A 22,594-nucleotide genomic window follows, 5' to 3' on the forward strand; every position below is an offset into this window, starting at 1 on the left:
TATGCTGATGGTTAGAATTATTTTTTGTGGCCTGTAATTTATGGCTTGATTGTTTCTATTCCTTTGATTATTCCACGAAAAATTTGGGTGTTGTCTCCAACCAGGGTTGTACATGTTCGAATAGGGATTATTGTTGTTCCGATTGTAGTTTCCCACAAAATTAGTTGACTCGTGGTTTTTAGGACATTCACTCTCATCATGATTGTCTTGACATAATAGGCACACATTATTGGTCGCCTTGACTTCTCTTACCTCATTAGGACGTTGCAAATTTTTCAACATATTGGTTATGGCATAAAATTGGGCTGCTACTGAATCTTTTCTTTCTAATTCATATGCCCAAGAGGTTTTTCTGTCGGTTCCCATCTTGCACTTGGAAATTGATAGTCATTATTTGTTATCCTGTCGAGGATGCCAAAAGCTTCCTCGGGTGATTTGTCTAGTAGAGTGCCATTTGCTGAGGCATCTAACATCATTCGAGTTGGTGAGTTGACTTCATTGAAAAAATCACCACTTGCATCCAATCATGAAATCCATGATTAACACATTTGCGAAGTCAACTTTTATACATATCCCAACATTCGTACATTGATTCATCATCGCCTTGGCGAAAACTCTTGCATAAATCTGCCCATGACTCCATTGATCCGGAAAGAACTCCGCTAAGCCAAGCTCTTGCTCTATCACGTAAGGAGTAAGGAAAAAGCTTCAGTTTGAGAACATCTTCATGTACTCCTTGTTGTCTAAATGAATCGCATACTTCAAAGAAAACACGCATATGCTGTCTAGCGTCTTCATTGGGTGTACCACCAAATTGGCCGATAGAGTTCAGCATATTAAACATCACCGGTTTGAGTTCAAAATAAGTGGCTTGTATCTCAGGTGCCACTATGCCAGGATTGAGGTCATCGAGAATTGGGTTCAAATGATCTCGTATCGCTCTTGGTCTTGCAACTTGATCTCCTAAATCTCCCATGTCGTTTTGCATTTGATTCAATTGTTCTCTGGTTCTTTGGGCACGTAATCTTTTTTTGAACGATTGCTCAACTTTGGGGTCGAATGGTTCCAAAGGCTTACCAGCAGATCTCAAGGTCATGCAATAATAAAAACCTCTAAAAGAAAATAATAAACTATGTTAGAATAAATAATTATAAAGTGACACAAAGAATTTGTTACGCTGGAAATTTCATCCGTTGCCAATCCATGGCAACGGCGCCAAAAATTTTATTGCTTGTGAATGTATATGCTAAGGCAAGCTAATCTGTGCAAGTATACACAATCGATGTGAGTAATATATGCTAAGGCAAGCTAATCTGTGCAAGTATATCTTTTCACCACAACTAGAACTAATGCCACAAATTAATCCTACTAAGTATTAAAGTTAAGAACTAATATTAAGGAGCTAAGAATAATGATTCAATGATTTCAGACAAGTATGGTCGAGACAAATAAAATATAAAGAAATATAAAACAAAACAAAACAAGAATTGGATTAATTATAATGCAAAACCTCACATATTCAGACGTGTCACATAGCACTGATGCTAAACCATTGTCTCGACAACAATTATTTTAAGCCCAGAATGAATTATTATGACTCACTAAACTGCCTGACAGTATTACTAGGTATTCTTATACGGTTGCTATGGTAATACCTCTCGGCGTTAACTATAGAGGTTGTCTTAACCTACTCTAGCCTTTATCCCTTTTAGTCATTTGAAACTCACTCCTTATCTATAAGGTAGACAAGTTATAACTTCACCATCCTGGATTCATTCCTTTGCTGACGTTGATCTCCCTTAATCCTCTCGAATTCAAGAATCACTTTCTAGATAAAAGGCTATCTCTCGATGCTCTTACAGTGTTAAGGCAAAATATTTAAACTATGAGCAAAACAGTCATAAGCAAACATAATTCATCATAATAAACATAAAATATTGTTCAGGCAAAACAAGGTTTAACACCAAGTAAAGCATTCATGGGGTTATCAAAGATCATCCAAGATTAAACCGTTAATACAACCCCAAATAAAATAAGAGTTTAAGAACAAAGGAATAACGACTCCCAAAATCGGGGGCTCTATCGCGACAATCCTGATCAGCACCATGCCTGCCTTGGTGATCACCCTTTCTCGAGGCCTGATCACCGCTCTACTATCGTCTGGCTATAGAGGACACCAAGGAAGACTGGGGGTAGACGGAGGGAAAGCACTGCAGTTGCTTGCTCACGCCTAAGGTAAATCTCTTCTTTCTTCTTCCTTGCCCTCTTCTTTTTGCGGCTACGGCTGGTAATTATAAGGAGAATCTCCTAGGGCTTTGCATGCTTTTGGAGTTTCCTTAATTAGCCGTTATTAATTTCCCAAACTTAAAAAGGAAAGGCGGCTAGCGGTTGTCAGGATATTCAAGGCTTGCTTGCACGTGAAGCAGGTCATCCAGCTGGAATGTGACATAGGCGGTTTTGCCATATTTGCTTTAGACTTCTTCAGATAAATCTAGCCTCAGTGAGATAAATCTTCTCCTCACGTTATCATATGCTCCATTGGCTTTTGCAACTTTTCATTATCACAACTGAAATGTTCTTCCTCTGTAGAATTCTACACAAACACAACTCAAACAACCCCTTCTCCTCAGCAGCATCAGTTAAGCCAAATAAATCTTGCCTAGGCAAAACTTATCCACCACAACCTATATGTAACTAAATGCAACTAAAAATGTTGTGCATACTTTGTTTGGACAAGCAATAACTTAAGTGAAAAGACTAGAATTTAAGTCTTTTTACGGAGTTATCATAGCTCCCATGAAAATATCTTCTTCATTTTTTGTCTTTTACTATGTACAGTGGTTATCCCATTGTGCCTCGATAAATCTCCTCGCTCTCCATCTGGGAATACTATGAAAATCCTCCGTGTTCACCCTCTGTTTCATTGACCTGCATATCCCCAACAAAGCATAAACCTTCTCACAAAATAACACCATTTACAAAATAAAATGCCACGATAAAGCCATACCACCAAATGTAAGTATATGCTCCTATGTACATCTAAATGACCCTATATGAACTTATAGACAACCAATAACTTAAGTGAAAATTGTTAGAGTATGCCCAAAGACCAATCATATGATGATTGTAATGATACATTTTATTTATCGATTTTATTGAATAGAGGTATTACCGTTATTATTTTCACTTTTATATATGTGTTTAACATAAACTGAAAGATAATAAAGTACATATAATAACATAATTGTTATTATTAAAAGATCCCTAGTCAAGTATTATTATGGGCATGGACAATAATAATATGCTTAAGTCTTACATGTTATTGATTGATGACAACGAGTTGTCATTGATAATGAGAATAATGTATTGGATTGACCCACCATGAGCATATGTCTTGGATTATTATGTGACAGTCATAACATTGCTCATGGTGATGACTATATGTATGATCCTCAGACTTGAGATCAATATTATCCCAACATATATTGTTGTATATTTTGATGCAATTAAACAAGCTCCGTAACTGGTTGCTCTATAAAGATTGTTATTGAATATATCTTGATATATATAGTGGGTGTGTATGATTAAGATAGGATTTGTCCTTCCTACATAATAGGAAATATATCACATGCCACTTGATTGTGTGAGACTAGAAATGCATGGCCATGCTCAAATAAGTTGATACGAGATATCACAAATTATTTGTTAATTAAAGTCTGCTCTAGATATCAAGAAACAATAGATGGGCTATACAAGTGTGACTATTCTAAGACTTGTGCTATTCCAAGACTTGTGCTATTCTATATATAAAGGACAAAAGGATGTAATACATAAAAGAGTTAATCACGAAGATGATATGTCGAATCATATTTTCTTGTAACTTATGTGACAATGATATATTGCTAGATGTCACTCATTGTAAGTAATATTAAAATTGTTTTAATAATTACTGCTAACATTACAAGAACATACAGGTCACACCCTAGGATTAAAATGAGCAAAGATGTACAATTTATTGTATGTTACTAAAATATATAGAGAGTTAATGTATGTTTGATATACATATGTTTTAATAATCCTGAATATTTAATTTAAATTAAATAAATAAAGATTTAATTAATTTGAAATAATAAAATCCCTAATATGTTAGGGTAACTTAGACATAAAAGGAGGTGTAAGGTCTAGCAGTTTTTTACACATTATCTTCAGTCGTTTTTCTCAAAACAATTTCGGGAAAAGCAAATATTGCTCTCAATCAGGTGAACTGAGTAGAGATTGAGATGTGGTTTCGTGGAGGCTTACGATTTGAATCGATTGACACCACCATTAGTCGTTGTTGTCATTCTGTTTTTCAGTTCTGTTATAAGTATTCGCATCTTTTCCTCCCAATTTCAGTTTATCGTACTTGGATCGCTAGTGAGACCATCGAATTTTTGTTTATGCTATGTTATAGGGTGAGCTGACGATCCCAACAGTGGTATCAGAACTACTTGTACGATCCAAATTTAGGTTAAATTCTTGGTTGATTCGATATGTATGAGATGCATGTTCTAGTTTTATCGTTTTCGGTGAATATGTATGACTTTATTGTTCGATTCGATAACAGCAACGATTAATATGTTATTTTGTTAATTATTTTTTACAATATGTGTGTTGATGCAAGGATTTTATGAAATCATATGTCAATTGTTGACAAGATGATCCGTGGGTGTGCGATAGTAGATCACGTTTGGCAGTGGAACAATGGTTGTTCCGATGCAGAAAACCTTCGGGATTGAAAATCTGAAAACACGATTCTGTTGATAAGTGTTATCAAATCGTGAGGTTTTTCTATAGAAACGGAAGTACTATTTTTCAAAAAAATTCCACCGACTGTACCGTGACAGTCGATACGCGCTAGGGGCTCCACCCCCTTGCCCCTTCATCACAAGGAGCAGAAGAACGGATTGAACTAAAGGCGAGAAGATACCTAGAGAGTAGTCTTAGGCTTTAGGGTTTTTGGTTCTCCCATTGGCTTGGGATGGGTCACCTTAGTTATTGTTTTTTTGTTATAATCATTGCATATTATTTATTGTTGTATATGTTATGTATGCAATACATCAAATGATAAAATAAGAATGAATATTGATGAGATCAATAAGGGCCTAATATTAAAATGAACAATGATGAGATAATTACGCAAATCCCTCTTTATAATCTAAGTTAACTTAACCTTCTAATATTTACCCTTGTTAAGGCTTCGATCGTTATTGTGTGGCTTTGCCAAAGCATTGGCACATAAATCTATCTTGGTTAAACGCGAAGAATAAGCAATTGATATTCATCAGTTGAGATATTGGTAATAACTTAGCTAGGTTATTCTAATAGGATTAGAAACCTAGAGGTTAAGTATTTGGATAAGTCATGAGATGACTTTAACAAGAGTTGTTCACCAAAAGGAGGAGTTATATGAGATGTAACTAGTAAAGTGTTACTTACCTAAATTATCATTATCCTAAAAGAAAAACCAAAGTTGATTTAGGAAATTGATGAATTACGGATCCTTACCCACTAGAAAAATTTTCGTTTAAATCTTTCGAAATTAAAACGGGAGGGTTTTTAATTTTGAATAAAATAGTGTGAGTAATTTGTACATAAAGACCTGTTTATAATTTTTTGGTAAATTTACTTACTTCAATATTTCCATTGTTGTAGATTTAATGGCAAACAACACTTTATCACTACGATCACTCCTTGAGAAGGAGAAGCTTAATGGCATAAACTTCCTTGACTGGTTTCGTAATTTGAGAATTGTTCTCAAATACGAAAGGAATAAATATGTCATTGAAGAACATGTTCCTGATGAACCAGAAGCTAATGCTTCTAGAGCTGACAAAGACAAATTTAAGAAACATATGGATGATGTGTTAGACGTAGGATGTCAAATGCTTGCCACCATGACTCTCGAGCTTCATAAGCAACAATAGGACATGGTTGCATATGAAATGAATAAAAATCTCAAGGAAATATATGAAGGGCAAGCAAAATGGCTGACGGATCTTCAGTAGGAGCTCATGTCATCAAGATGATGGGCTACATCCAAATGTTGGAAAAGTTGGGCTTTCCTCTCAAAGATGAATTGGCACCGATGTTATCCTGCAATCGTTGCCATATAGCTTTAGCCAATTTTTCCTTAATTTCAACATGAATGAAATTAACAAGACTTTGCTACAGTTACTTTGCATGTTACGAACTGCTGAAAGTAACATGAAAAAGGTTGGACCTAATCCCATTCTAATGGTCCACAAGGACAAAGAAATGGAAAGAAAAAGGTAACAGTAAAGTCTAAGGGAAATGGTAAGGCCAAGCCAAAAGGAAAAGATGCATTGAAACCAAATAAGGAGTTAGCAAGGAAGAAAAATATTTCTATTGCGAGAAGACCGGACACTGAAAGGGAAACTGTCCTGTTTTCCTTGAAGAGTCAAGAAGGCAAAAGAAAACGGAACATTTGTTTTATGTATTTATGTTATTGATGTTAATTTGTCAACATCTACTTCATGGGTATTTGATATCGGTTGTGGTTCTCATATTTGTACTTCTGTACAGGGACTGCAAAAGAGAAGAAATCTGACTAAAGGAAACGTAGATCTACGAGTGGAAAATGGAGCAAGACTTGTTGTATTAGCTATAGGGACATATTTTTTTATCTTTACCTAGTGGACTTGAATTTATAAATTTAGAGGATTGTTATTATGTGCCTACTTTGACTAAGAACATTATTTATATCTCTTGTTTGGACAAAATTGGTTTTGAGATTATTATTAAGAATACTTGTTGTTCTTTTTATCGCGGTAATGTTTTTTATGGTTCCGCATAATTGGTTAATGGTCTCTATATTTTAGATCAAGAAAACATCATTTATAACATAAATACTAAAAGATCATAAACAAATTACTCGAATCAAAGTTATCTTTGGCATTGTCGTTTTGGTCAAATAAGTGAGAAACGCATATCAAAACTCCATAAAGATGGATTCTTAGATTCATTTGATTTCGAACAATATGATGTATGTGAATCTTTATTGTTAGGAAAAATGACTAAAGCTCTTTTAATAGTAAAGATTAGTGAGCAAGTGATTTATTGGGGTTAATACATAGTGATGTATATGGACTAATGAGTATACAAGCCAGAGGTGGATTCAATTACTTCATTACTTTCACCGATGACTTTAGTTGATATGGGTATATTTATCTTATGTGCCATAAATCTGAAGCCCTTGAAAAGTTTAAGGAATCTAAAAATGAAGTACAAAATCAACTAGTAAGAGTATTAAGCCAGTTTGATCAGATCGAGGTGGAGAATACTTAAGCATAGAGTTTGATGAACTCCTTAAAAAATATGGGATTGTCTCACATCTTACACCACCTGGTACACCATAGTAGAATGGAGTTTCTGAAAGAAGAATTAACATTGTTAGACATGGTTCAATCGATGATGAGTCATAGTCTTCCGAATTCTTTTTGGGGACATGCACTTGAAACAACCACTTTCACACTAAATCCTGCTCCATCTAAATCGGTTCAAAAGACACCATATGAGATATGGACTGCGAAACGTCATAGTATGTCTTTTATGAAGATTTAAGGTTGTAAAGCTTATGTAAAACATCAGATGTCTACAAATCTCAAACCTAAATCTCATAAGTGTATATTTGTTGGATATCCTAAAGAAACTAAGGGATGTTATTTCTTCAACCCTAATGAAAACAAAGTGTTTGTTGTTCAACGGGAGTTTTTCTCGAAAAAGAATTTCTCTCAAAGAAAGTGAAGGGTAGAAATATTGAACTTGGAGAAGTTCAAGAACAATAGATCAATGAACCTGAAGTTGAGCATGTTTCACAAGTTGTTGAGGAACAATCAACCGATTTAGAAACACAACCACTGCGAAGATCCACAAGAGAATGACATGCACTTAAGAGATTTGAATTTCTCGTTACCGCACATGGAGATGTTCTTCTTATGGATCAAGATGAGCTATGACTTATCAAGAGGCAGTGTCTAGCCCAGACTCAGAGAAATGGCTTGAAGCCATGAGATCTTAGATGGATTCCATGTCAGTAAACCAAGTGTGGACTTTGGTTGAACCACCTGAAGGGGTTAAACCTATAGGGTGTAAATGATTTTTCAAGAAGAAAACTGACATGGATGTTAATATACAAACATACAATGGGCGATTAGTCGCTAAAGGTTTTCGACAAGTTCATGGTGTAGACTTTAATGAAACATTCTCCCCTGTAGCTATGATTAAGTCCATCTGGATTCTTGCTCGCAATAAATGCATTCCATGATTATAAAATCTAGCAAATGGATGTCAAAATCACTTTCCTTAATGGAAAACTCGAAGAGGATGTGTATATGACACAACCGAAGGTTTTGTCGTTCCAGGAAATGTTAGAAAGGTTTGTAAGCTACAGAGGTTTATTTATGGACTAAAAAAAGCTTCTTGAAGCTGAAATCTTTGTTTCAATGATACAATCAAAGAATTTGGTTTTATCAGAAATGAAGATGAGCCTTGTGTTTATAAGAAGGCTAGTGGGAGCATTGTTTCTTTCCTAATCTTGTATGTAGACGACATACTCATCATAGGAAATGATATACCTACTTTACAGTCTGTTAAGAGTTGATTAGGTAGTTGTTTTTCTATGAAAGATTTGGGTGAGGCAGCGTATATCTTAGGAGTTAAGATCTATAGAGATAGATCAAGACGACTTCTAGGTCTGAGTCAAAGCATATATATAGACATAGTACTGAAAATGTTCAGTATGGAAGAATCCAATAAAGGAATTTTCCTATGAGACATGGCATTTCTCTTTCAAAGGAAATGTGTCATTCAACTCCACAAGAAAGCGAACGGATGAATAAGATTTCATATGCTTCGGCTATTGGTTCTATCATGTATGACATGATATGTACTCGACCATATGTATTATATGTAGTTATGTGAGTCACTAAGATAATATCAGCTATAAAGGCCCAGCGGATGATTGACTAGGGTTGTGAAGCCTTCTTAGCTCACATGGTTGATACCCAAATCTCAGTCCCAACACTCGTGGATATCCAAACAGTGTGATATTTCCTCGATGTGTTCCTAGAAGAGTTTTCAGATTTACCACCATACTCTAAATTAAGTTCGACATTGAGGTAATGTTAGGTTCAACTCTAGTGTTCATTGCTCCTCCCGTATAACGTTGATAGAGCTGAAAGAGTTAAAGGATTAGATCCAAGTGTTGCTAGAGAAGGGCTTCACTCAATCGAGAATATCTCTATGGGGAACGTCGATTGTTTTTTTAAAGAGAAAAGATGGGTCGATGAGGATGTGCATCGACTATGGAATGTTGAACAAACTAACCATCAAGAAATGTTGTCCACTCTCTAGGATAGATAACCTCTTCGATCAGTTGAAAGGAGCATGTGTTTCTCCAAGATGGAGTTGAGGTCAAGTTATTACCAGTTGAAAGTCAAAGATACCGATGTAGAAAATATAACTTTCAGGACATGGTACAATCATTATATGTTCTTAATTATATCATTTGGACTTACCAACACCCCGAAGATATACATGGACATGATGAACTGAGTCTTTCACCCATACCTAGATCAGTTCATGGTGATTTTCATAGATGACATCCTCGTGTACTTGTGATTAGAGGAAGACCATGACCAACACCTTCGTGCAATCCTTTAGACCCTTTAAGAGAGACAATTATTTGCAAATTTGGAAAGTGTTATTTTTTATTGCTAGAGGTTTTTGTACCATGTCATGTCAGCAGACGACATCTGAGTCGATCCTCAAAAGATTCATGCTATATTTGAGTGGGAGCCACCTAAGAGCATGTTAGAGGTGCGTAGTTTCTTAGGTATAGTCAGGTACTATCGTCTATTTTTTAGGGCTTCTCTATGATAGCTACTCTACTAAAAAAATTGCTACAGAAAAGAGTTTCCTTCATATGGGATGAGAAGCGATAAAAAAGTTTCAAATAGTTAAGGTCATCTTGACTCATACCTTAGTGTTGACTCAACCCGAGTTGCGTAAGGACTTCATAGTTTTCAGTGATTCCTCATTGAATACTCTTGGATACGTATTAATTTAGAAGGTTAAGGTTGTAGCTTATGCATCTGTCAGTTCAAACCTCATGAGTGCAATTACCCTACCTATAACCTTGAGCTAGCAATAGTAGTGTTTGCCTTAAAGATTTAGTGACAATATCTCTTTCGTGAGAAATGTCATATATTCACCGATCACAAGATCTTAAGTATCTATTCATGCAGAATGGTTAAACTTGAGGCAACATAAGTGGGTCAAGTTGTTTAAGGACTATGACTGTGTAATAGACTATCATCCAGGTAGACCAAATGTAGTGGCAGACGCCTTAAGCAGGAAGTCGATGACATAGTTACGAACCATTCTAGAACATTTGAGCCTTACTGCTGAAGATGGGTTGTTCGCTGAGTTATGAGTTAGTTAGAATTAGTAGGCAAGGTCAAGAGATTGTAGAGTTTAAACGACCAGTTAAGGGCTCAGGTTGAACAAGTTCACTAGGGTGAGGCACCGGTTTTGAATTGTGCGATGGGGATGTGTTATACTTTAGGGGTCGGTTGTGCGTACCCAAAGACACTCAATTGTGTAGTATGATTTTTCATGAGGCGCATTGCAGTTTATTCTCAGTTCACCTAGGTAGTAACAAGATGTGCCAAGAGCTTCAATAGAACTAGTGGTCGGCATGAAAAGAAAAGTGTATGAGCTCGTTGCTAGATGCTTAGTGTGTTAACATGTTAAAACATAACATTAGGTTCCCTCAGGCTACTCCGGCCTATTCGATACCTCAGTTTAAATGAGAAAGGGTGACCATGGACTTTGTGACTAGGTTACTGATGACCAGACACAGACATGACGCAGTTTGGGTAGTAGTAGACCACTTAACCAATTCTGCTCATTTTCTCCCACTTCGGATGGACTATACCTTAGAGAGGTTAGCTCAGCTGTACATCTGTGAGATAGTGAGGTTGTACAGGGTACTGACTTCGATTATATCTAATAGAGACCCATATTTCATTTTTCACTTTTAAAAGCCCTTCACGAATCCTTAGGCACCAAACTACATTTTAGCACTGCATTTCATCCTCAGATACACGGTCAGTTAGAACGTATTATTCAGATCCTAGAGGACATGCTTAGGTGCACCATTATAGATCTTGAGGGTAGTCTGGAGATCACTTACCATTATTGGAGTTTGCATATAATAACCATTTTAGTCAAACATTTAGATGGCTCCGTACGAGGCCTTGTATGGGTTCAAGTGTAGGATTCCTCTATGTTGGATATAACTTAATAAGGATAAAATACTTGTACTCGAGTTGATCAGAGAAACTAAGGAGAAGGTTTGGTTGATCCAGAGCTAATTAAGAGAGGCCTTGTATAGGCAGAGATCTTACGTAGACTTGAATCATAAGGATATTGATGTTCGTAGTGGGGGAAAAAGTGTTCCTTAAGGTTTCTATGTGGAAGAAGGTACTTCATTTTGAGCAGAAAAAAGTTTAATACGCGCTTCATCGGGCCGTACGAGTTCTAGAGATAGTTGGACCAATAGCATACTGGTAACTATCCAAAAGAGGTTTAGTTTGAACATAAGAATATTTAGGAGCATTTTAGGATTAAATTTACTTTATTTTGCATATTTTACTTGATAGGGGCATGTGGGTTGTTAAGGGTTAAAATTGATTTTTGTTGCTGCAAACTCTTGCACCGATGTTCTAGCACTATAAGAAATACTGATCGAATGTTGTAGCAGTCATCTAAGCTTCAGACAGTTAGAATAACCTTTTAGATTGGGACAGTTGGTTGGGTATGTGTCATGTGGATGGATAATACCTGAAACATGGACTTTTCCTAATGGGCGATAAAGTTCTCATTTAAGCTATAAAAATAGAGTAATTTGGTGCAAAAAGTGTGACGATTAGGAGAGATCCAAATACCATTTTCCACGTTATTTCTTCTCAAGCCATGGATGCCTAAATCCTTGCCAGGATTGATGTAGCTCAAAGGAAGCTTATGAGGAGCTTCAGCGGTCAGCATGTCACGTTTAATGCCTTCTATTAAGAGAGTGAGTGATTTGAATGATTAAACTTTTGTTGAATGTTTGTTATGAACTTTGTATTTTGTGTTTACTTGGGTATTTAGTTTATGAGATTTGAACTTCATGATTGTGAGTAGAAATATTTGCAATTAAATATATAATTTTTGTTTGAATCTAAAAATATTTTCATTCAAATTTACTATATACGTTTGTAAGTTTTGGTGTTGCTGAGTAGCATGGGTATACTGAAAAGTGTACAAAAAGTATATTAGCATTGTTAATAGTTTGAATCTTTAATTAATGAAAGTTGTTAAAGTATATCAAATGGTTTAAATCAATGCTAATCACATAATTAAGAATATCATACTTGGATAAAATTTGGAAGTCATAATATCATATTCTTTGATTTGATAGGTGACCAATTGCTTTCTGGAATGTTGTAGCATGAACTGGTACTTTTCGTTATTGATTTCATTACTAGCATCTCATTTCTTTAATATATTTTGCTACTAAAAACTCTAATGACAACATTATTCTCTCGGTGGATTCGACATTCGAATCTCTAATAGTTTTCACTTTATTACTTGATTTGTGATGTGTACACTTGTGTTGTATGCTATATCACCTTACGTAGCATCAAGTTTTTGTACTATTGTCGGGGAGCATCGTTTGATTTAAAGTTATTTTAATATTGCTTACGTGTTTGTTTTCTTTTGTAGATTTCTTAGTCTTTGTTTTTACTAGTGTATATCCCGAAGCGATGACGACTTAGAGTCGTTTGATGCAAAGATTGAAAGAACATTTCGTAGACGTTACCATGAAGCTGCTATGGTTGGACAAGGGAATGGTATTTTACCTCTTTGCAGAATTGATATAATGATGAGTTGCCAGATGACATCAAAGTTGAGCGGCCACATTAGAATGTAGATAATCGAAATCGCTCTATTCGTGAGCATGTGGTGCTGACATTGAACAATTTTTTCTGACCATTGTGAGACCAATTATTAATGCTACGAACTTTAAATTAAAGCTAATTATGTTCCTAATGATACAATCTATGGGACAGTATTGAGATTTTACTGTAAGATCCTAGAGCTCATTTGTGAGCTTTTATGGAGGTTTATAATTCTTTTATTCAGCAAGGTGTTCCAGAAGAGACCCTGAAGCTATTTCCCTATTCATTACTTGATAAAGCACGGGTTTGGTTGAGTTCACTACCGACAGGTGTTGTAGCATCCTTGAATGAATTAGTGCAAAAGTTCTTGTTGTAATTCAACCCACCAAATATGAATGCTAAGCTTCGAAATGGCTTAACCTCATTAAGCATATGGATGGTGAAAACTTTTATGAAGCATGGGAAAGATTTAAAGATTTGTTACAGAAGTGTCCTATGCATGGGTTCACACATTGGACTCAAATGCAGATGTTTTATGATGGGTTAAATATTCACATTCGAATGGTGGTTGATGCCTCAACAAACGAAGTTTTGTTGGATAAAACATAAAATGAAGCAATATGATATTCTTGAGAGAATTTCCACCAAAGATTGCAAATATCTTAATACGCGCAATACATTTGGTCGGTTTGGTGCTGTAGCAGTAGACTCAGAAGCTTTTAACTCTATGGCATCTCATATTTTAACATTGACCGAAATGGTGAAAATTTTGTATAAGGCAGGAGGAATATACGAAGTCAAAGTTGCATCTCTTATTACTTGCGTATATTGTGGCATTGATCACAATTTTGATGAATGCCCATAAAATCTGGAGTCTATTTACTATGTGCAAAATTATCCAAGGAATGATAATGATTTTGGAAATACGTATATTCTGAATTTCAGAAATCATCCCAATATTTCTTGGAGAAGTTAGAATTTTGCTTATCCACACATCAACAATATCGTCGTAACATTACACTCAAGAGAGTCAAATGACACAGCCATAGGCACAACAATCTGTTGCTCAGCCACAGCAAAGGTACAACAACCAAGGCCAATTTTCAAACCAAACTTTAACCTTGAAACCTTTTGAAGCCATGATGAAAATATATATGGCAAGCCAATCTGCCTCATTATGGGCTATTGAGAATTAGATGGGACAAATGACTAATGCTCTAAATAGTCGATTGTTAGGATCGCTGCCTAGCGAAACTGATAATCCTAAGCAAAATGGTAAGGAACATTGTAAGGTTATTACTATAAGAAGTGGAATTCACATTGGCAAACCAGTGGAAGAACCGAGGAGGAAAAATGAGGAAACTCATCAGCATGGAAAAGGGAAGAGAAAATAAGTTGAGCCTAAGCCGCATGTGAGTCAATTTATAGCACCAGATATGGGGCAGAGTAGTAAAACATACTCGTTTCCGAAAGTAACCCCTGATGTATCCAATTCAGATTCGACTCTATTACCTTAGCAACATCAAACAAAATTTCCTCCACCTTTTTGTAGTGCTTTAAGAAGGCAAAAGAAGATCAGTAATACAAAGTTTTCATTGATATACTTCGCCAGCTTATAGTGAACATTCCGTTGATTGATGTTTTAGAGCAAAATTCGAATTATATCAAATTCATGAGGAAAGCTCTTTCAAAAAACGAAGACTTGGTGAGTTTGAGACAGTTGCTCTTACTGAAGGCTGTAGCGCTATAGCTACAAGTCAAATACCACCAAAGCTTAAAGATCGAGGGAGTTTCACTATTCCTTGTAATATTGGCGACACATTTATAGGTAAAGCTTTATGTGATTTGGTGCTAGCATAAATCTAATGACATTGTTAATCTTTAGGAAATTTGGAAGCGGTGAAGCAAGGCACACTACGGTTACTTTGCAACTTGCTGATCACCCCAACATACATCCTAGTGGCATTGTGGAAAACATGCTTGTACGAGTGGACAAGTTTATCTTTCCTACGATTTCATCATTATGGATTGTGAAGCAGACAAAGATATTCCAATTATTCTTGTTCGCTCTTTCCTTTCTAGAGGTCGATCTTTGATTGATGTTGAAAAGGGAAAATTGACTAATTTTTTAATGATGAATATATTACTTTTAATATATTGATTAATGTTTCTTACATCAATAACAAGTCTAATTATTTTTCACTCGACGTGATTGATAGTTTTGCAAATGAGCATTTGGAGGAATGATATAGCATAGGTCCAGATTTATGTGATTTTTAAGCATTTGAAGAATTTCTGACTGATGAAGAAGCCGAATTTTGTAGCAAGTATCTCTAGAACATAGAACCTTTGCAAGTACACGATCATATCATTCAAGCACCAAAGTTATCTCTATTGAAGAACCACAGAAGCTTGAATTGAAACCACTATCAGAGCATTTAAAATATACTTATCTAGGAAAAAATGAGACATTGCCAATCATTGTGGCAGCACAGCTTACAATATCACAAGAAGCTCAGTTGATTATTGTGTTGAAGCAACATAAGAAGGCTATCGTATGGAGTAATGCTGATATAAAAGGAATTAGTCCATCATTTTGTATGAACAAAATTCTTTTGGAGGATCCTGAGAGTAGTTCGATTAAACATCAGTGAAGATTAAATCCAATCATGAAATAAATAGTTCAAAGGGGGATTATAAAATGGTTGGATGATAGGATTATATACCCAATTTCGGATATCAATTGGGTTAGTCTGGTGCAATGAATTCCAAAGAAGAGCAACATTATTATGGTGACAAATGATAAAAATGAATAGTGCCGACAAGGAGCACTACTGGTTAAAGGATGTGTATGGATTATAGGAAGCTAAAAAAAAGCAACGAGAAAATAACATTTTATATTTCCCTTCATAGATCAAATATTAGACCGACTTACGGACAATGTTTTTTATTGTTTTTTTTTATGGATATAGTGGTTACAACCAAATTGCTATAGCTCCGGAAGATCATGGTAAAACAACTTTTACATGTTCGTATGGCACCTTTTCTTTTCGCAGAATGCCATTTAGGTTGTGCAATGCTCCAACGACATTCCAGCGTTGTATGATGGCCATTTTCTATGATATGATTGAGGATTATATTGAAGTTTTTATGGATGATTTTTTAGTTTTTGGGCAAGATTTTGAAAAGTGTTTTGAGCAATTTGGCTACAGCTTTAAGAAGATGCGATGAGACCTACTTAGTTTTGAATTGCAAAAAATGTCATTTTATGGTCACATAAGGTATAGTGCTAAGGTACTGAATTTCAAGTCGTGGAATTGAAGTGGATAAAGAAAAAGTGGAGGTTATTTAAAAAAATTTGCCACTGCTAATGTTAATGCAGTTCAAAGCTTTCTTGGTTATGCTGGTTTTTATAGAAGATTTATTAAAATTTCTCTCAAATTGCAAAGCCATTGCTCATTGCTGGAGCGAAACACAAAGTTTGTTGATGATTAGGTGCTTCAATCTTTTGAGACAATTAAATTAAAGCTAGTAAATGCCTTGTTATTACAACACTAGATTAGAGTTTATCCTTTGAATTAATGTGTGATGCTAATGATTTCACTGTAGGAGCATTGTTGGGGTAACGGAAGGATAAAATGTTCGTCCAATACATTATGCAAGTAGGACATTGGATGAAGCTCAGATCAACTACACCACAACTGAAAAAGAATTACTTATTGTGGTGTTCACTTTTGATAAATTTGTTCCTACTTGGTGTGTAAAAAAGTGATTGTCTATATTGATCACTTAGTACTGAAGCATTTATTTGCTAAGGATACAAAACCTCGTTTGATTCGATGGGTAATTTTACTCCAAGAATTTGACATTAAGATTTTATATAAGAAGGGGTCTAAAAATCAAGTGGATGATATTTGTCTAGGTTAGAATCAGGTAGCGAAGATGGCAACATTGCAATAATTCCAAACAAATTCTTTTATGAGCTTCTGTTAGCCGCTACAGCATTACCATGGTATACTAATTTTTCCAACTATCTAGTTAGTGGGATAATGCCACCAGACCCAAATTACAAAGGCCGAGGAAATTTATACGAAATGTAAAGCAATATTATTGAGAGGAGTCGTATTTATTTAAACGATGCAATGATCAACTTATGAGGCAATGTAACCCTCAATATGAGCAGCGAAGTATTTTGCATCATTGTCATAGTGCCCCATATGGTAGACATTTTGTGGTATGCGCACAACAAAAAAAGTACTTCAATATGGATATTATTGGCCATCGCTTTTTAAAGATGCTAATAACTTTGTAAAGCATTGTGATCGCTGCCAGCGAACTAGGAATATTTCTCGGTGAAATGAAATGTCAATGAACCTATCTTGGATATGGATCTATTTGATGTCTGGGAATTAGAATTTATGGGTTCATATCTTTCTTCATGTTGTAACCTCTTCATTTTAGTTGTTGTAGATTATGTATCCAAATGGGTGGAAGTTGTAGCCTTGTCAAACAACAATGCTAAAGCAGTGTTTTGATTCTTGCATAAAAACATTTCACTCGCTTTGGAACACCACGTGCATTTATAAGTGATGAAGGATCTCAATTTATTGGTCATCAAATTGTTAGAGCATTGAATAGATATCAAGTGAAGCATAATATTGCTACAACAAATCATCCACAGTCTAATGGCCAAGTCAAGGTATCTAACGTGAAATCATGCAAATCCTTGAGAAAGTTGTGAACCCTTCTCGAAAGGATTGGTCCCAACGCCTTGAAAAAACACCATGGTCTTATAGAATTGCTTATAAGACTCCATTGGGAATGTCCCCTTATTGTCTTGTTTATGGTAAAGGTTGTCACTTACTGGTGGAGTTGGAGCATGAAGCTATGTGGCGTTAAAGAATTTGAATTTTGATATAGATACTACATGAAAAAACGGATGCTGGAGCTCAATGAGTTGGAGGAACCCTGAAATAATGCATATGAGAGTTCATGCATTTATAAAGACAATAGAAAGAAATGGCTTGATCAGAATATTTTCCAAGGGAATTCATTGTTGGACAACAAGTGTTGTTATTTTATACGAGACTAAAATTATTCCCAGAGAAATTGAGTTCTCGTTGGTCAGGTCCTTTCGACGCTCTTGAAGTTTTCCCTCATGGTGCAGTATTATTGAAAAACTTGATGGATGGAAGAACATTTAAATTCAATGGGCAATGTTTAAAGCATTATTGCCAACAAAAAAGCCCTAGCATCGCTACGATCACACTAAGTGATCCTCATTCTTTTTAATATTTTGTTCTTTTAAATAAGCCAATTCTTTTGACATTTATTTTTAAGTACTTATTTTCTTTATTTCTGTTTGTAAAGGTGTTTTCATTTGATCACTCTCAGTCTGCTCTTTCATGTTGTACAACTATCCATGTTACAGAATGCATTCATCGTTATATGGAAGCCACAACATTACAAGGTTACCCAAATATTTTTTATGGTAAAAATTGGTGTGAGATGCCTCTTATTTACCCTTTTCCTTGTTTAACAATCCACTTAACCCAATCATAACGGCCCATTCCAATCTATCCTTATCCCTCCACCTTAGAATTTTAAATTATTTTATCATTTCTTTCACGCAACCTAGTTACCCCTATTCGTTTCACTTTCATCTTCTTCACGACCCTAATACCCTTGGTAACCTCTCTTCCATATTTCTTCCTTGATCTACAAACTGTCATGGCACCTAAAAGAAATCAAGTTCAAATATGCCCACCCCACCTCCTACTGTAGCTACGTTGCTGGCAATGTCTCCGTCAGAGGAAGTTACACGATTCATGGATGGCGAGCACATATGGCGTTATGAGGAGGAATTTAAGGACCGATATTTATTTTATGAGCAGGGCTTTGATTTATCTATAGATGAGAAGAACCAAATCTTTGACTATATCTCTCAGTTGATCACTCAGTGAGGTTGGGGAAATTCTGTGAACATCTCAACGACATAAACCAGAACATCATTTGGGAATTTTATAGTAATCCCATCGACCAACTAAATGTCTAGTCTTTGTTCGAGAGAAGATGGTCCATCAGTGGGCAAAACTAATAAACAATTTATTGGGTATTGTCGAGCCTTGAGAGCATACACCATTTATGGAAAATTTAACCAATGAAAATTTGGAGCAAGTAGGCCAAGATGTTTACTTACCCGATCGGTCTTGGACGAGATCGATTACTGGCGTTTGAACCATGAGACGCTTAGATCTCCATCGAGATGTACGGGTATGGTTTATTTTCCTTAAAAATCGATTAATGCCAACTATACATTCTTCCACTATTACTAAGGATCAAATCTCATTGCTTCATTCCATTTTATTTGGAAGAAAAATATATTGGAAAAATAATTTCTGCTGAAATATTTGCTTGTGGTCAGAAGACTTCTGGGCATTTTTATTTTCCATCACTAATTATTGCATTGTGCTCTCAGGTACAAGTAGTTGTTTTATCTTCTGATAATATTATAGATAATCGAAGCCAAATCACGACATTGTTAAAGGAATAGCTAGACCCTAATGAAGCTCCTGGGAAACTATTGTTTCTATGGCTACAGCACAAGTCCCACCTATTGATGACCGAACTTTGAAGGGCCTTAAAATGATAATAACATCAATTGGTGTTAAGTTGTATCAGGTTATGGTGTTACTGAGCCACTCTCTTGAAAATCAGTCCTAAATGCACAACGCTCAAGTTCAATATGGGAGTATGCACAGAAAAGGGATTTAGCGACCAAGATGATGTTCATGAAGTTATTCACAGAGGCTAACGCGCTATTTCCAATCTTTCCAGCTAAGGTATTGGAAGATCTGATACTACCACAATGCCTAATACTGGTCATAGCTCAGCTAGCACAGAGACTCCTAACGTGTCGTAACCATAAGAGCAAGAAGAAGGTATGGCTACGGATACCAAGTCCATGGAGGGTGAAGAGGAGATCGAATATAAAGAAGAATAAGAAAATGATAATAAAGAGGAAGAGGAATCCGAAAAAGATACTGAAGTTTTACTTTGGATGAAGAAATTCCAGGTGAGACAAAACATGTGAGCACCGTTCAGTTGTAAGTGACAGCTACAAATAAAGCTAATGCTCCAACAAAACAAGTGGTGGATTAGTTATTGAATTTAAAAGACACCACAGCTAAAGAAGCAACCATTTTTATTGATGAACCAATATTGGATGCGGCGACAATAATTCGTAATGTTATTGCTACTATTGGAAAATCAGTTGTTGCGAGTCAGTCGGAGAGCACTCCCATAGTATAGGCCGTTGGAGCTACGAAACCCAACCTAGAAGCACAACAAAAGTAGAAGCCATAACATCCATAATTCCTATATATGGGGCTGTTTTAAGAAAGGCCTTAGCATCGTTGGCTAGTCAAAAGACGAAAAGCTCGATGAAGGAAAAGACAACAGCAAAGTGGCTCCACCCAAACTTTCTTAGCCCACTTAGAGGAATGTTGCTTCCCTTTCTCCTATTTTAGTTTGTTTTATTTTCTTTTATTTTGTTTATGTTACATGCATTAGGGCCAAAGCACCCTTAGGTTTTGGGGTGTGTTGTTAGGTTTAAGTGTTGCATTTAGGAATATAGTTTACATATAGAATTTCATTGGTAATGCTTTAGGATAATTTTGAAAGAAAAACTAATAAAGTAGTTTAGGGAATTTTGATGATGCCCGATGATGAATATTAATTGAAATGAAATGTTATAAGAAATGTTGTATAAACCCTTTGAATTAAGGATCATTGGAATATTTTTAATTCATTGGTGTATGTTTTCAATATTTAGAGAATTTACAAACTTTCAAATTATAAACCTATTATCTTTATTAGATGTTATAGCAATTATTTTGCAATTTAAAAAATGAGAGTCTTGGGAAATAAGTTGGGTAATGTTGGTAATAGCTCTAACACAACCTTAAGAAATAAGTTGGTTAATGTTGGTAATAACTCCAACATGGTGAGAGAAATAAGTTGGAATTCCAACATTGGTGAGGAAATATTGTTGTAGCATTGAATACCTTTAACGGGGTAGGTCCGAAATTTTTAACTTAGCTAAGTATTGATTTGATAAACCTATATTTCACACACTGCATACTGAGGATTCTGATTTTGAGGGGATGACATGGTATTTTCTTATTCGATATTACATATGCGCTTTACAACATTCTCTAAAGGCTGAAAAAGAAAATTTGCTACTTGGTTAATTTTTATTGGTTATTCTATGGCATTATTGTTAGTTTAGGTGTTTCTTGCATGTTTTGCTTGAGGATAAGCAAACACTTAAGTTTGGGGGTATGATAACTCTCCAAAAGAGTAATCCTTGGTAACCTTAATTGCCTAGATTTAGTTTGAACTTAAGAATATTTAGGAGCATTTTAGGATTAAATTTACTAAATTTTGCATACTTTGCATGATAGGAGCATTGTGGGTTGTTAAGGGTTAAAATTGATTTTTGTTGCTACAAAATATTGCACTGATGTTGTAGAACTGCAAGAAATGCTAAGCGGATATTGTAGTAAACTTCTAAGCTTCAGACGGTTAGAAGAACCTTTTAGATTGGGACAGATGGCTCGGGTAACTGTCATGTAGATGAATAATACATGAAACATAGACCTTTCCTATTGGGCAATAGAATTCTCATTTAAGCTATAAAAGATGAGTACTTTGATGCAAAAAGTGTGATGATTGGGAGAGATCCAAAGTACCATTTTCCACTTTATTTCTTCTCAAGCTATGGAAGCCTAAATCCTCTGCCAGGGATACTGCAGCTCAAAGGAAGCTTGCTGAGTGGCTTCAGCAGTCAATAGATTACGTTCAATGCCTTCTATTGAGAGAGGGAGTGATTTGAATGTTTAAACTTTTGTTGAATGTTTATTATGAACTTCGTATTTTGAGTTTACTTGGTATTTAGTTTATGAGCTTTGAACTTCAAGATTGTGAGTAGAAATATTTATAATTAAATATATAGTATTTTTATTTGAATCTAGAAATATTTTCATTCGAATTAGTATATACGTTTGTAGGCTTTGGTGTTGCTGAGTAGCATAGGTACACTGAAAAGTGTGCAACCATTAATTAGTATTGTTAATAGTTTGAATCTTTAATTATGAAAGTTATTAAAGTAGTTCAAACGATTTAAATCAATGTTGATCACATAAATTAAGTATATCATGCTTACATAAAACTTGGAAGTCATAATATCATATTCTTTGATTTAATAGCTAACCAATTACTTTCTATAATTCTATAGGATGAACTGGTACTTCTCATTATTGATTTCATTAATAGCATCTAATTCCCTCGATATATTTCGTTACTAAAAAATCTAATGACAACATTATGCTCTCTGTAGGTTCGAAAACCGAAACTCTCATAGTTTCCACTTTATTACGTGATTTACAATACGTGCACTTACGTTGTATGTTATAGAATCTTACGTAGCCTCACATACCGTTTAGCCTTACCCCCAGAGTTAGAGCACATTCACAATGTGTTTCACGTATCTATGCTCAAAGATCATGTTCCGATCCTTCCCATGT

The 22,594-nt window shown here is 35.4% G+C and overlaps 1 non-coding gene across 1 annotated transcript; it reads right to left on the reverse strand.

Annotated features, from left to right (window-relative positions):
- Positions 1–13,407: 13,407 nt before the first annotated feature.
- Positions 13,408–13,513, reverse strand: LOC120170793. The gene has a single exon (XR_005520820.1). It is a non-coding gene; the product is annotated as a small nucleolar RNA R71 (small nucleolar RNA).
- Between the last annotated feature and the right edge of the window lie 9,081 nt (positions 13,514–22,594).

This window comes from Hibiscus syriacus, unplaced genomic scaffold, assembly GCF_006381635.1.
Source record: "Hibiscus syriacus cultivar Baekdansim isolate YM2019G1 unplaced genomic scaffold, ASM638163v2 tig00111792_pilon, whole genome shotgun sequence".
NCBI lineage: Eukaryota > Viridiplantae > Streptophyta > Magnoliopsida > Malvales > Malvaceae > Hibiscus > Hibiscus syriacus.